This window comes from Bubalus kerabau, chromosome 1 (genome assembly GCF_029407905.1).
Source record: "Bubalus kerabau isolate K-KA32 ecotype Philippines breed swamp buffalo chromosome 1, PCC_UOA_SB_1v2, whole genome shotgun sequence".
Taxonomy (NCBI): domain Eukaryota; kingdom Metazoa; phylum Chordata; class Mammalia; order Artiodactyla; family Bovidae; genus Bubalus; species Bubalus kerabau.
The window spans coordinates 194,076,029-194,088,462 of NC_073624.1; the positions used below are offsets into that span (position 1 = coordinate 194,076,029).

The 12,434-nt window shown below is 36.2% G+C and overlaps 1 long non-coding RNA gene across 1 annotated transcript in view; it reads left to right on the forward strand.

Annotated features, from left to right (window-relative positions):
• The window catches only part of LOC129628873 (uncharacterized), a 53,723-nt gene that overhangs the window by 19,314 nt on the left and 21,975 nt on the right, over positions 1-12,434 (forward strand). The window contains exons 2-4 of the long non-coding RNA XR_008702959.1: positions 8,555-8,699; positions 10,737-10,897; positions 11,482-11,620. This is a non-coding gene — a long non-coding RNA (uncharacterized LOC129628873). The remainder of the gene's footprint in view (positions 1-8,554; positions 8,700-10,736; positions 10,898-11,481; positions 11,621-12,434) is intronic.

The following is a 12,434-nucleotide window of genomic DNA, read 5'->3' on the forward strand; positions in this document are numbered from 1 at the left end:
AATTGGAATTTTGAGCATCTTTATCTTAAATATTATCAAGCTTGAGCAACTTTCAGGAGTCTCTCAGGTAGGCCTCAAAAGACACAACTGGAATTTAACAGGACAAGGCAACATACGACTGTCTGTCCAAAAATCAGCTCAGAATTGTGGGACCCTTTTCAAGATTCTAAACAGTGAAGAGACTCCTAAGGTCACTCAGAACACTAAAACTTCTCTGCTCAAAGAAAGATAAAAATAGTGTTCTTCAAAAGGGAAGTTTGTGGACCAACCCCACCACCTTCCCCCAGCCCAGGAATGGGGAAACAAGCCACCGGGGTCTGGAAAGAAAACAACACAACTTCTTACATTTACTTTTTAACTCATAAAAAACCCTTTATGTATACATTTAGTATGCACCTAGAATAGAAGAGTAGCATATGGATGTAATGTATAAATGAATAGATAATACATACGTTTGGAAACATGATTAATAATGTTTATCTAAATGGATATCCCAAATTCTGAGGCAGCCCCCTATTCTGGGACCTCTCAGCCATCTCTGTATGTGGAATACTGAGTCAGTGGACCTACTGCCTGCCACTCCCTAATGGCAGTCTAGGGCGGTCAGCTGTTCTGCTGGAGAAAAATCTGGTGGATTGTGGATGTACTCATTCATTCAACAAATATTTACCAAATACCCATGAGATCTAGGGATGGAAGAGTGAACAAAGAATGCACACCTTTAGCTTTTATAGAGTTTATAGTCTAATAGAGAGAAAGATAAACAAGCAAGAAAGTGTGGAAAACCAGGCAGCATCACATCCTCTGTGGTTGAGACAGAGGTATTTATTGGTGTGATTCCTTGTTATTGTTGTTGTTTAGTCACTAAGTCATGTCCAGCTCTTTTGTGACCTCATGGACTGTAGCCTGCCAGGCTCCTCTGTCCATAGGATTCCCCAGGCAAGAATACTGGAATCAGTAGCCATTTGTTTCTCCAGGGGATCTTCCCCACCCAGGGATTAAACCTGGATCTCCTGCATTGGCAGGTGGATTCTTTAATGCTGAGCCACCAGGGAAGCCCCACTGATATGATATTTGTGACAAAACTCTTGAGCTGGACCCTAATTGTGAGAAAATAATTAAATACATTAAAATTAAAGGATATTTTCAAAATTCTTAATAAAATTAAAGACAAAAAGAATCTGGGGAACTGTTTTAGATTAAAGATGAATAAAGGATATAATAAAATATAATGTGTGATTCTTGCTAGGATCATAGATCGAAGGAAAAAACAGATATAAATAAAGCTATCAGGACAACTGAGTAATTTAAATATGGACTAATGATTAGATAATAGCAATGGACCAATATAATTTTTCTTGTTCAGTTGCTAAGTCATGTCCGACACTTGTGACCCCATGGACTATAGCCTGCCAGGCTCCTCTGTCCAGGGGATTTTCCTGGCAAGAACATTGGAGTTGGTAGCTATTTCCTTCTCCAGGGGATCTTCCCTATGCAGAGATTAAGCCTGCATGATTAAGAGAATGATCGTGATCTTGGGAAATGCACACAGTATAAGGTATTGAATGACTCTTCTTGCAGGTTTTCTATAATCTTCAAGGTTTTCAATGTGAAATACTGTAGCATAATAAGAGTGTATGTGTGTATGTGCATATATATACAGAAAAATAAGGGGATAAAGTAATGAGAATGGAGGTAAGGGTATTGTTTTATGTCTGTGATGAGAGAGATCCTAATACGTTAATATTTGAGCAAAGATGAAGTAGCAGGAAGAAGTGAAGAAGCAGACCATGCAATTATCTGAGAAGCAGGAGTTCCATGCAGCATACCTGCCATACTTGAGGAACAGAAAAGATGTCAACAGGATTGAAGCAGAGTGAATGAGAGAGATGCTATCAGAGAAGTAGCTGGAAATAAGATCACTGCTGAGCCTTACAAGACATGATGAGCACACTGGAATTTTACTCTATGAATGCAAAGAAAGTGTTAAAGGTTTCGGAACTGAAATATGACACAGTCATATTTTGATTCTACTACAAATGGAATTGTTTTCTTTTTTAAAAATTATTTAATTGGAGGCTAATTACTTTACAATATTGTGGTGGGTTTTGTCATGCATCGACATCAATCAGCCATGGTGTACATGTGTCTCCCCATCCCCCTCCCTCCCCACCCCATCTCTCTGGGTTGTCTCAGAGCACTAGCTTTGAGTGCCCTGCTTCATGCATCGAACTTGCACTGGTCATTTATTTTACATATGGTAATGGGCATGTTTCAATGTTACTCTCTTCACCTTCTCCCACAGAGTTCAAAAGTCTGTTCTTTACATCTGAGTCTCCATTGCTGTCTGGCATATAGGGTCATCATTACCATCTTTCTAAATTCCATATATATGTGTTTATATACTGTACTGGTGTTTCTCTTTCTGACTTACTTCACTTTGTATAATAGGCTCCAGTTTCATCCACTTCATTAGAACTGATTCAAATGCATTCTTTTTATAGCTGAGTAATACTCCATTGTGTAAATGTACCACAACTTCCTTGTCCCTTCATCTGGTGATGGACATCTAGGTTGCTTCCATGTCCCAGCTCTTGTAAACAGTGCTTCAATGAACATTGGGGTACATATGTCTCTTCAGTTCTGGCTTCCCTGGTGTGTATGCCCAGCAGTGGGATTGCGGGGTCATAAGGCAGTTCTATTTCCAGCTTTTTAAGGAATCTCCAAGCTGTTCTCCATAATGGCCATACTAGTTTGCCTTCCCATCAATAGTGTAAGAGGGTTCCCTTTTCTCCACACCCTCTCCAGCATTTACTGTTTGTAGACTTTTTGATAGCAGCCATTCTGACCGGCATGAGATGGTACCTCATTGTGGTTTTGATTTGCACTTCTCTGATAATGAGTGATGTTGAGCATCTTTTCATGTGCTTGTTAGCCATCTGTAAGTCTTCTTTGGAGAAATGTCTGTTTAGTTATTTAGCCCACTTTTTGATTGGGTCATTTATTTTTCTGGTATTGAGTTGCATAAGCTGCTTGTATATTTTGGAGATTAATTCTTTGTCAGTTGTTTCATTTGCTGTTATATTCTCCCATTCTGAAGGCTGCCTTTTCACCTTGCTTATAGTTTCCTTCATTGTACAAAAGCTTTTAAGTTTAATTAGGTCCCATTTGTTTATTTTTGTTTTCATTTCCATTACTCTGGGAGGTGGATCATAGAGTATCCTCCTGTGATGATGTCAGAGAGTATACTGCCTGTTTTCCTCTAAGAGTTCTATAATTTCTGGTCTTACATTTAGATTTTTAATCCATTTTGAGTTTATTTTTGTATATGGTGTTAGAAAGTGTTCTAGTTTCATTCTTTTATAGGTGGTTGACCAGCTTTCCCAGCACCACTTGTAAAAGAGATTGTCTTTTCTTCACTGCATATTTTTGTCTCCTTTGTCAAAGATAAGGTGTCCACAGGTGCCTGGATTTATCTCTGGCCTTTCTATTTTCTTACATTGATCTATATGTCTGTCTTTTTGCCAGTACCTTACTGTCTCAATGATTGTGGTTTTGTAAGTATAGTCTGAAGCCAGGCAGGTTGATTCCTCCAGTTCCATTCTTCTTTCTCAAGATTGCTTTGGCTATTAGTTTTTTACATTTCCATACAAATTATGAAATTATTTGTTCTAGTCCTCTGAAAAATACCATTGGTAGCTTGATAGGGATTGTGTTTAATCTATAGATTGCTTTGGATAGTATACTCATTTTCACTATCTTGATTCTTCCAATCCATGAACATGGTATATTTTTCCATTTGTGTCATCTTTGATTTCTATCATCAGTGTTTTATAATTTTCTATATATAGGTCTTCTGTTTCTTTAGGTAAATTTATTCCTAAGTATTGGAATTGTTTTCTTAATTTAATTTTAGGATTGTTTATTGCCAGTATGTAGAAATACAACTGATTTTTTTGTGTGTACTGATCTTGTATTCTGCAAGAATACTGAACTAATTTATTCATTCTAGTAGTTTTTAAAATAGATTCTTTAGAATTTTTGAGGTAAAAGATTATGGTATTTGTGAATAGAGGTTTATTTCTTCCTTTTCGATCTGAATGACTTAGTTGTTTTTCTTGCTTAACTGCACCAGCTAGAATCCCCAATATAATGTTGAAATGAAGTGGTGACTGTGAACATCTCTGTATATTCCCAATCTTAGAGGGAAAGCATTCAGTATTTCACCATTAAGTATGAAGTAGGTTTTTTATAAACGTATTTTTTCTGCTTAAGGAAGTTCTCTTCGGTTTGTTGAAAGGTTTTATTATGAATGATGATTTGCTTTGTCAAATGTTTTCTTTACAGCTATCAATTTTTTGGTGAACTAGAATCTATTTTAAGAGGTCTACTTTTATGGCTTTTAGGGAAGGGTGGGCAAAGTAAATGAACCACAGCCTGTCTAACTCAATGAAACTATGAGCCATGCTGTGTAGGGCCACCCAAGATGGACAGGTCATGGTGGAGAGTTCTGATGAAATGTGGCCCACTGGAGAAGGGAATGGCAAACCACTTCAGTATTCTTGCCTTGAGAACCCCATGAACAATATGAAAAGGCAAAAAGATAGGGCAGGGAGGCCTGGTGTGCTGCAGTCCGTGGGGTCACAAAGAGTTGGACATGACTGAGCAACTGAACTGAACTGAACTTGCCAAAGTAAAACAGTAAGACCGTTTAGAAAATATTTTTCTAATAATCCATACAACAGATTGTGGTGGTTTGACTGTGGTGGTAACAGTGCAGGTGGTTGAGAAGTACATGGATTTTCAGTAAATCTTAAATATGGAGCCAATGAAATTTGCTAATGAATAGGATATGGTATATGAACAGAATAGACATCAAGAATGACTCTGGAGCTAGGGGTCTAGGGCTTTTTGGTTTTGATTTCTTGAGCAATCACAAGAATGGAAATAGAATTTCCACTTACTAAAATGAGAGGTTATTCTAAATATAATTTATTTTTAGAGCAATTTTAGGCTCAAGGCAAAGCTGAGAGAACAGATAATTCTTATATGCCCATTTCCACATTTATAGCCCTCCTGACTATTAATATCTCCTCCCTGAGTGGTACATTTATTACAATAGATAAACCAACCTTGATACCACAGTCAGTGAAAGTCCTTAGTTTAAATTAGGGTTCAGTCCCGGTGTTGTAGTTCTATGGGTTTTGCCAAAAGCATGGTGATGTGTATCCACCATTACAGAGTCATACAAAATACTTTCACTGCTCCCTAAATCCTCTGAGCTCCACCTAGTCATCCATTCCACACCCCTAACCCCTGGAAACCACTGATACTTCTACTGTTTCCACAATTATTCCTTTTCTAGAATGTCATATATTTGAAATCATAATGAATGTTGATTTTAAGAAAGGCTTCCTTCATTTAGTATGTATTTAAGATTACTCTATCTACCTTTTATGTTACTTTTCTAGACTTACATACTTCACTTTCTCTGTACAAATTCTGAATCCAACCTACTTAGAGAAAACAGTGTACTTTAGATCCTTCACCTAGTAATAAAAAGAAAATGGAACTTTGAAGTCAGTTATAAAAGAATAGGGAATTACATTATCAGGAAGAATAACAGCAATTTATTCTGTTATTAAGGAAATAAAAGAAACTGCCATCTGAACAAACATAAGAAACATACTGTGATAAGAAAACTTTTAATGAAGATGTAATTAATGGGGTTAAAGATGAGGTTATTGAAGTATTGGGATTTATTACTAGGAAAATAAGAGGCAATTACCATGAATAGCCTCTGGGAAATTAAAAAATAATAAATAAATAAAAGAGTCAGCAAGTAACTGTGAATGAGAAGATGCAGATGTTTCATAAAATAAAACACTGTCTTAATGTTGTTGTGATTGTACTTAAACATAATAAGTGTACACAGTGACAGATTATCCTAAGACGCTAATGGAAAGAAAGGTTATCATTATGAGACTTTCATGGTAGTAAGGTTCTGCCTCAGTGTCTAATTGAAATACAGGAGATGATACATGCGCAACAGATATAATCATACCAAAAATGGGACTCAAAGAAATATGATGATACTAGAGGTGAAGGGGGTGGGTTTTATGAAGAGATAAAAAAATAACTTGGATTAGAAATGAAAAACAAACCAGTTATTTTAAATATTAGTGGTTGACAGATTTATCTTATTCATTTAGGCTATTTTGGCTAGTATTCAGGTTATTCTGTACATAACATATAATGAGTTAATATTTGAGCTTTTAAGAAAGTAGCATGACAATTAAACTTTGAAAATATAAATAGATAACATAGGTTTATTCCTGTGATAGACTTCTAAGTATATATCATTCTTCTGAGCAGTTTAATGTATTTGAATATTGAAAACCAGCATTAATGCTGTATTGTGTAAAGTTATATTCAATTAAGTTGAAACACAACTAATTCTGGGGATATTATATTAAAACACTGTTTTGTCTTCAACTATCTCTTAATTTTATTTAATGTGGCTAGATTTTCCCTGTCCTTGGATGTAACAGTCCCAAGAGAAATGTTAAAATGTCCAGAACCTTTTAATAATTAAAACTCTGAGTTTATTTTACAGTTAAGCCATCTTCTATCCTTTCTGTAGCTCTTTCTCAGCTCAAAGAAATATAACAGTAACTTCAGCTTCCTCCTTCAAAAATCTTTATCCCTCAGTCTAGGCTGCCTTGCCCTCATAGGACCTTCTTTGTGTTGACTTTTATCTCCATACCTGATTCATGGATAATATTTCCTAGTCCTGAGAAAATCTGAAAGTGAGCCCTTAAATGAAGTCACTCTCCTTTGCTAACTGCCAGCATGATGCCTGGTATCACTCATTCTAGAGATTTCATAGGTAAGAGTAATACCTTACTCTTAGAATGGTCTCATTAAAACCTCCTCTCTACATGTGAGACTTAAGAGGTAATGCAACCCCATCCCTACACCTTTGAGAGGAGAGATGGCTATTCACAGCACCCTGTGTTCTCTCCTAAGAAATTTTCTCCTTGTATCTTCTCCTTAAAGACCATTTTCCCAAGCATAACATTAATAAGTAGCAGACTCTCTCCAACAGTGGTCTGCTGAATACTCACTGCTATGAGTTTTCTCTGCCATGGCCACCCAATTTGGCTACCACTACACGGGTGGTTACCAAGAATCAATCATTCTGCTATAAAACTTACTATCCTTGTGACTGTGAAAACAAATTTTTATCAAATGTTATGTAAACCAATGAAAAATGAATGCAAAAAATAATTTTTTTTCTGATGTTAAGTAATTTTTGATAATGGCAAGTCACTATAAAAAGATATTATTTTAAGCATAAGTGATAAAATGGAATAAGATTGGAACAAAAATGCAGAAAGATTCTGCACTCTGATTTCATCACAACTCTCTTTAAGTTCTTGCCCCTCTTTAAAGAAACTAAACCTGGAACTTAATATGCTAGGGAGCAAAATATCCTGATTATTTAAGGAATACCTAGAAAATGTTCACTTTTCTTGCTCTGCTCTGGTTGCTCTGAGAATCAAACGGCATTCTAAAAGCATCGTTTCATCTTCTCTGAATCACAAGCAGACTGTGGATTTAGGCTAATATTCCTCTGCACACAACTTACTTAAAAAAAAAAAAAAGACCTTTTTTTTACTATCAATTTAACTTATTTAACTGAGTTTCTCATTTTCTTAAATAATTTTTGGTACTGGTTTAGATCTAGTATATGTTTTCTATATTTTAAAATTTTTACTGACTTCAAGAGATGAAAAACATTTTTACATGTCTAAGTTATCAGCTTTTACTTGGAAGGAGAAAACCAAATTGCCCACAGCCAGATAAAACCCAATTTCCTTAACTTCAATGTAAGTTTACTGAAAAAATAAAATTTGAGATCTCATAATTTCATATCAGAGATTCTAATCCTTGGTTCTAAGCTGTATTAGCTAAGGTAAGTCAATCAACTAGCAAATAAATCCTCAAATCTCAGTGGTGTACACAATATAAGTTCAACTATCACTCTTACAAAGTCTAATTCTGAGTTCTTGCTCGGCATCATTCAGGAACCAAAGTTTTTCCTATTACTTGGCTCAAGCTTTCCTTAAGGCCTAAGAATCCTTTGCTCACTTTTCTGCATACACCTAGGAAACTGACACAGAGAATAACAATTGGAAACAGTGCAAGAGTTTTCAGTGGACCAGGCCTGAAAGGCACATCAATTCTATCCATGTGGCATTAGAGAGAATTCAGTTGCCTGGAGACATCAAACTGCAAAGAACACTAAGATATATAGGACATCTGTGTGTTCTGGAGGAAGAAGCAAGTATGAGTGAGCATGTGGCAGCCTCCACAACAAAAGTCCTCTATTTCATATAATGTTCCCAACACATAATGACAAACTTGTCCTGTGTCATGATATTTAGAAGTAAACATGAGGAGGTAAGGGCTTCCCAGGTGGTGCTAGTGGTAAAGAACCCACCTGCCAATGCAAAAGATATAAGAGATGTGGGTTTGATCCCTGGGTCAGGAAGATCCCCCAGAGGAGGGCACAGCAACCCACTCCAGTATTCTTGCCTGGAGAATTCCATGGACAGAGGATCCTGGCGGGCTACAGTCCACAGGCTCACAAAAAGCTGGACACGACTGAAACAACTTGGCACACACATGAAAAGGTAAGAGGAAAATTTTCTCCCTTCCAAACAATGTTGCCCTCTTTAACATAAAGAATTAAGCTGAATTTTTCCTGTAATGTACTATAATATATTCTAGATTATTGCTATCCATAAGCAAGCTATTTCATCGTTTTGATGTGCATTGATACTTGCTTTCCATAGTATTATACATTTAGATATAAGAATATAGATATTACTTCTATAGTAGTTTTTTTTTAATACTCAGAAAATATGACCTCTTAGGAAAGGAAGCACTGAGTAAAGATGATTTTCAAAGCAAATTTCATTGTTATTACTGATTTTCAATTGAAGAAAAGTTGTTTGATTGACTTATTTGATATTTTAAAATGAATGAAAAATAAAAAGGCTTTTATTACACAAAGACAATTACAAACTATAGAAACACAATATGTTTATTTTAAACTCTAGAAGACTGTATGAAAACCAAATGTGATATGAAAATAATAGAATAATAATTAAAAATATGAAGAATATACTTCATAGAGGTTCATCCCAAGGGAAACTAAGCTAGAATTACATAAATTAGAGCTCTAAAAACATTCTTTTTAATTTATAATTCGGAGTGAAATAACCAAATCCAATTTGATGAAAATATTCAAAATAATTAATTTAAGATGTTTCACTGAAAATTCTTTAAGTGTCCTAAGAGAACATGATGTTTTAAACTATAATCCAGAAAAACTTTAAACTATGAAACAAAATACCTCAATTGTATATTTCTAATATTTTTAACTAATATACAGTAAGAGAACACTTTACATCAAACAGCTTTAAAGGACTCTCTTTATGGAACACCCCTGCTACAGTCTCTTTAGAAGAAAGATAATCTATTTGTCTTTCTGTCTGCTTTGAATGACCTCTTGAGAAAAAAAGAAAATTATGCCTCTTTGGCTGCATTTAAAAATCATTTTCCAGTCAGTAGTTCTTAATTCCCCTCATCCATTTATTCATCCCAGCACAAACCAAGAATATTCTGGCATATTTCAGAACTAGACGGTTGGATGGGGAGTATCTGATTGTTCTTTGGAACCGTTATCATCACTGGAGGAATAATGATTCTTTTGACCAGAAAGGTTGGAGAACAAACTGTTGAGGCCTGGGAATCAGAACTGAATTCAACCAAAACAGTGTAGTGAGATTTATTTCTAGCATTCCTGATTGTTTCCCTTTCATTATTTAACCTCAGTGTGAGTCCCTCACTGTGAGGCTCAGCTTGCATATAACTTCAGACTGTGCACCACAATCTGGACCTTTTCTTCCTTTGTTCTTTCATCTCGAGCTCCATTTCCTCCAGCCCTCCTTGTTATCCTAGATGACATGTATTGATATAATAAATTAATCTGCAGTAATACATTAGTGCATGTCAGTGCCTTGGTGTGTCACTCTGTTCACAACTATTAGTATTTTAACACAGACCTATAGGATATGAAAACTTTCATTTTTCTCCTAGCAGCTGATAGAGAATTCTGAAGGCATTATGTATAGGATGACATCTCCACAGCCTTCAAATGTGAACCATATCTGTACCACAGTTGTGGCTTTCTTCTTCCATAAGGGGCCATTATTTTTATTTCCTCCTTAATGTACAATGGGATAGTGGGTTTGTATGAAGGGAACAATCTCCTATTACATACTTACGTAATTCACGTTATAAGAAGATGGTTATTTTGTTATTTTATATTATTCATTACTTTAGATTATCTCCTTAAGGTGATGGTCACAATCTCAAATGCCCTCAAAAGCTAGATAGGTGAAGTGAATGTGTGATTCTTGCAGCACACACTCCTACTTAGAAGTACTTAAATTCAACTCTTAAACATACTGTCTAAATGAAGCATGCTTACATTGTCTGTTTAAAGGCCTGTAACAACAAAGTCTGGAGAAGGCAATGGCACCCCACTCCAGTACTCTTGCCTGGAAAATCCCATGGATGGAGGAGCCTGGTGGGCTGCAGTCCATGGGGTCGCTAAGAGTCAGACACGACTGAGCGACTTCACTTTCACTTTTCACTTTCAGCATTGGAGGAAATGGCAACCCACTCCAGTGTTCTTGCCTGGAGAATCCCAGGGACGGGGGAGCCAGATGGGCTGCTGTCTATGCGGTCGCACAGAGCGGACACGACTGAAACGACTTAGCACCAGCAGCAGCAGCAGCAACAACAAAGTCACACTTCTGTGGTAAGAAATAGGAGGCTTAACAGGTGGATACCATGATGTTTTAGACTCTCAATTTAAGGCTATAAAATTGAGATCCCAAGGGAAGCAAGAGGTACTCTACCTCTCCTGATCTTAACAATGGAAGAAAGATCAAGCTATCTAATCTGTAATTAAGAGAAGAGAGCTAATATCCAAATATTCTATATTTTAAAAATATATCCATGTATAAAGTAAACACATGGTGAGATTACGAGATTTTTCATTTTCTTCCTTATAATTTAACCTATTTTCAAGTTTTACACAATAAAAAAATACTTTTTAAATCCTAAAACACTGATTGATTCATTAAGATCAATATGTTTACAAGACAAACATTTATCTCCCTAGGGTCATGCCCAAATGGCAAGGCATTAGGATAATGGTGACCACAGGGATGTGAGAGCCAGGATGTAGAGACTTTCCTGAAAATTGTGGGTGCCTGCAGTTGACTCCAGACAGGATGCAAAGTGGAGTGCTCCCTAGTGAACAACTCAGAATTGTGTGCTTTGCACACTAAAATGCTGATGTTGCTTATACTATCTATATATTTTTCATTTTTCCCCAAGTCATTTTGATACTCCAGCCTGTGTAAACTGCACTTGGAAAGAGGAGCTTCTGTCCATATTTGAGAAGAAATGTAGAGAAGAACAGTCCCCTGGAAATCTAGCTTGGAGGCCACAGCTGTGACTGAAGAGCACAGAAAAGGTAAAGTGAAAGCTGAAAGGTAGCAAAGCCCCTTTTTTCATGTAAAGTAATGTATTTATAATTGTGCAATTTCATCATATTCATAGGTTCCAAGGATTAGAAAATGAAATCTTTGGTATTTTAGAATTCTGCTTACCTAAGGCCCTAATCAATATTCCCAGCTGAATCAAGACAAGTCCCTACTGCAAACCACCCCCATAGTATCCTGACTATGTTAGGATACTATATCAGGTACCTTTTCATACCTAATTTTTTCTGCCTGTAATAAATCTTTCCCTTTCCACTCCACTGTCCAATCTCACCTACCTAGGTCTAGCCGATGCTTCAAGGTCATCATCAAAGGGGTATTGCATTAGGAGTCCCTCTAAGGGTGACCCAGTTCCTTCTTTTACTACCCACACAGCTTAAGGTATACCTCTATTTTGACCCTAATTACAATTTTTCTCACTAGCTAAACACAATATATATTTATTCATTTATACTAACGTCCAGCATGAGTTTTCCTGGTGGGGAGAGACATTCTATATGGTCTCTCGGAACTTCAAGTTCAACCCTCAGGTGTTTGTGGGTCCTCTCCAATCACCTAGCAGAAAGGTAAACAGAGAATATGGAAGATAACCCACAGAGGGTCTGTTTAGGTGAGCCCTGTACAGGCATGGCTCCCATTATATTTTTAATTAAAGTATAGTTGATTCATAATGCTATAACTTTTTTAGGGTGTACACCATAGGAATCTTATGTTTTTATAAATTATTCTCCATTTAAAGTTATTATTAAATATCACTATATTTCTTGTGCTGTACAATATATCCTT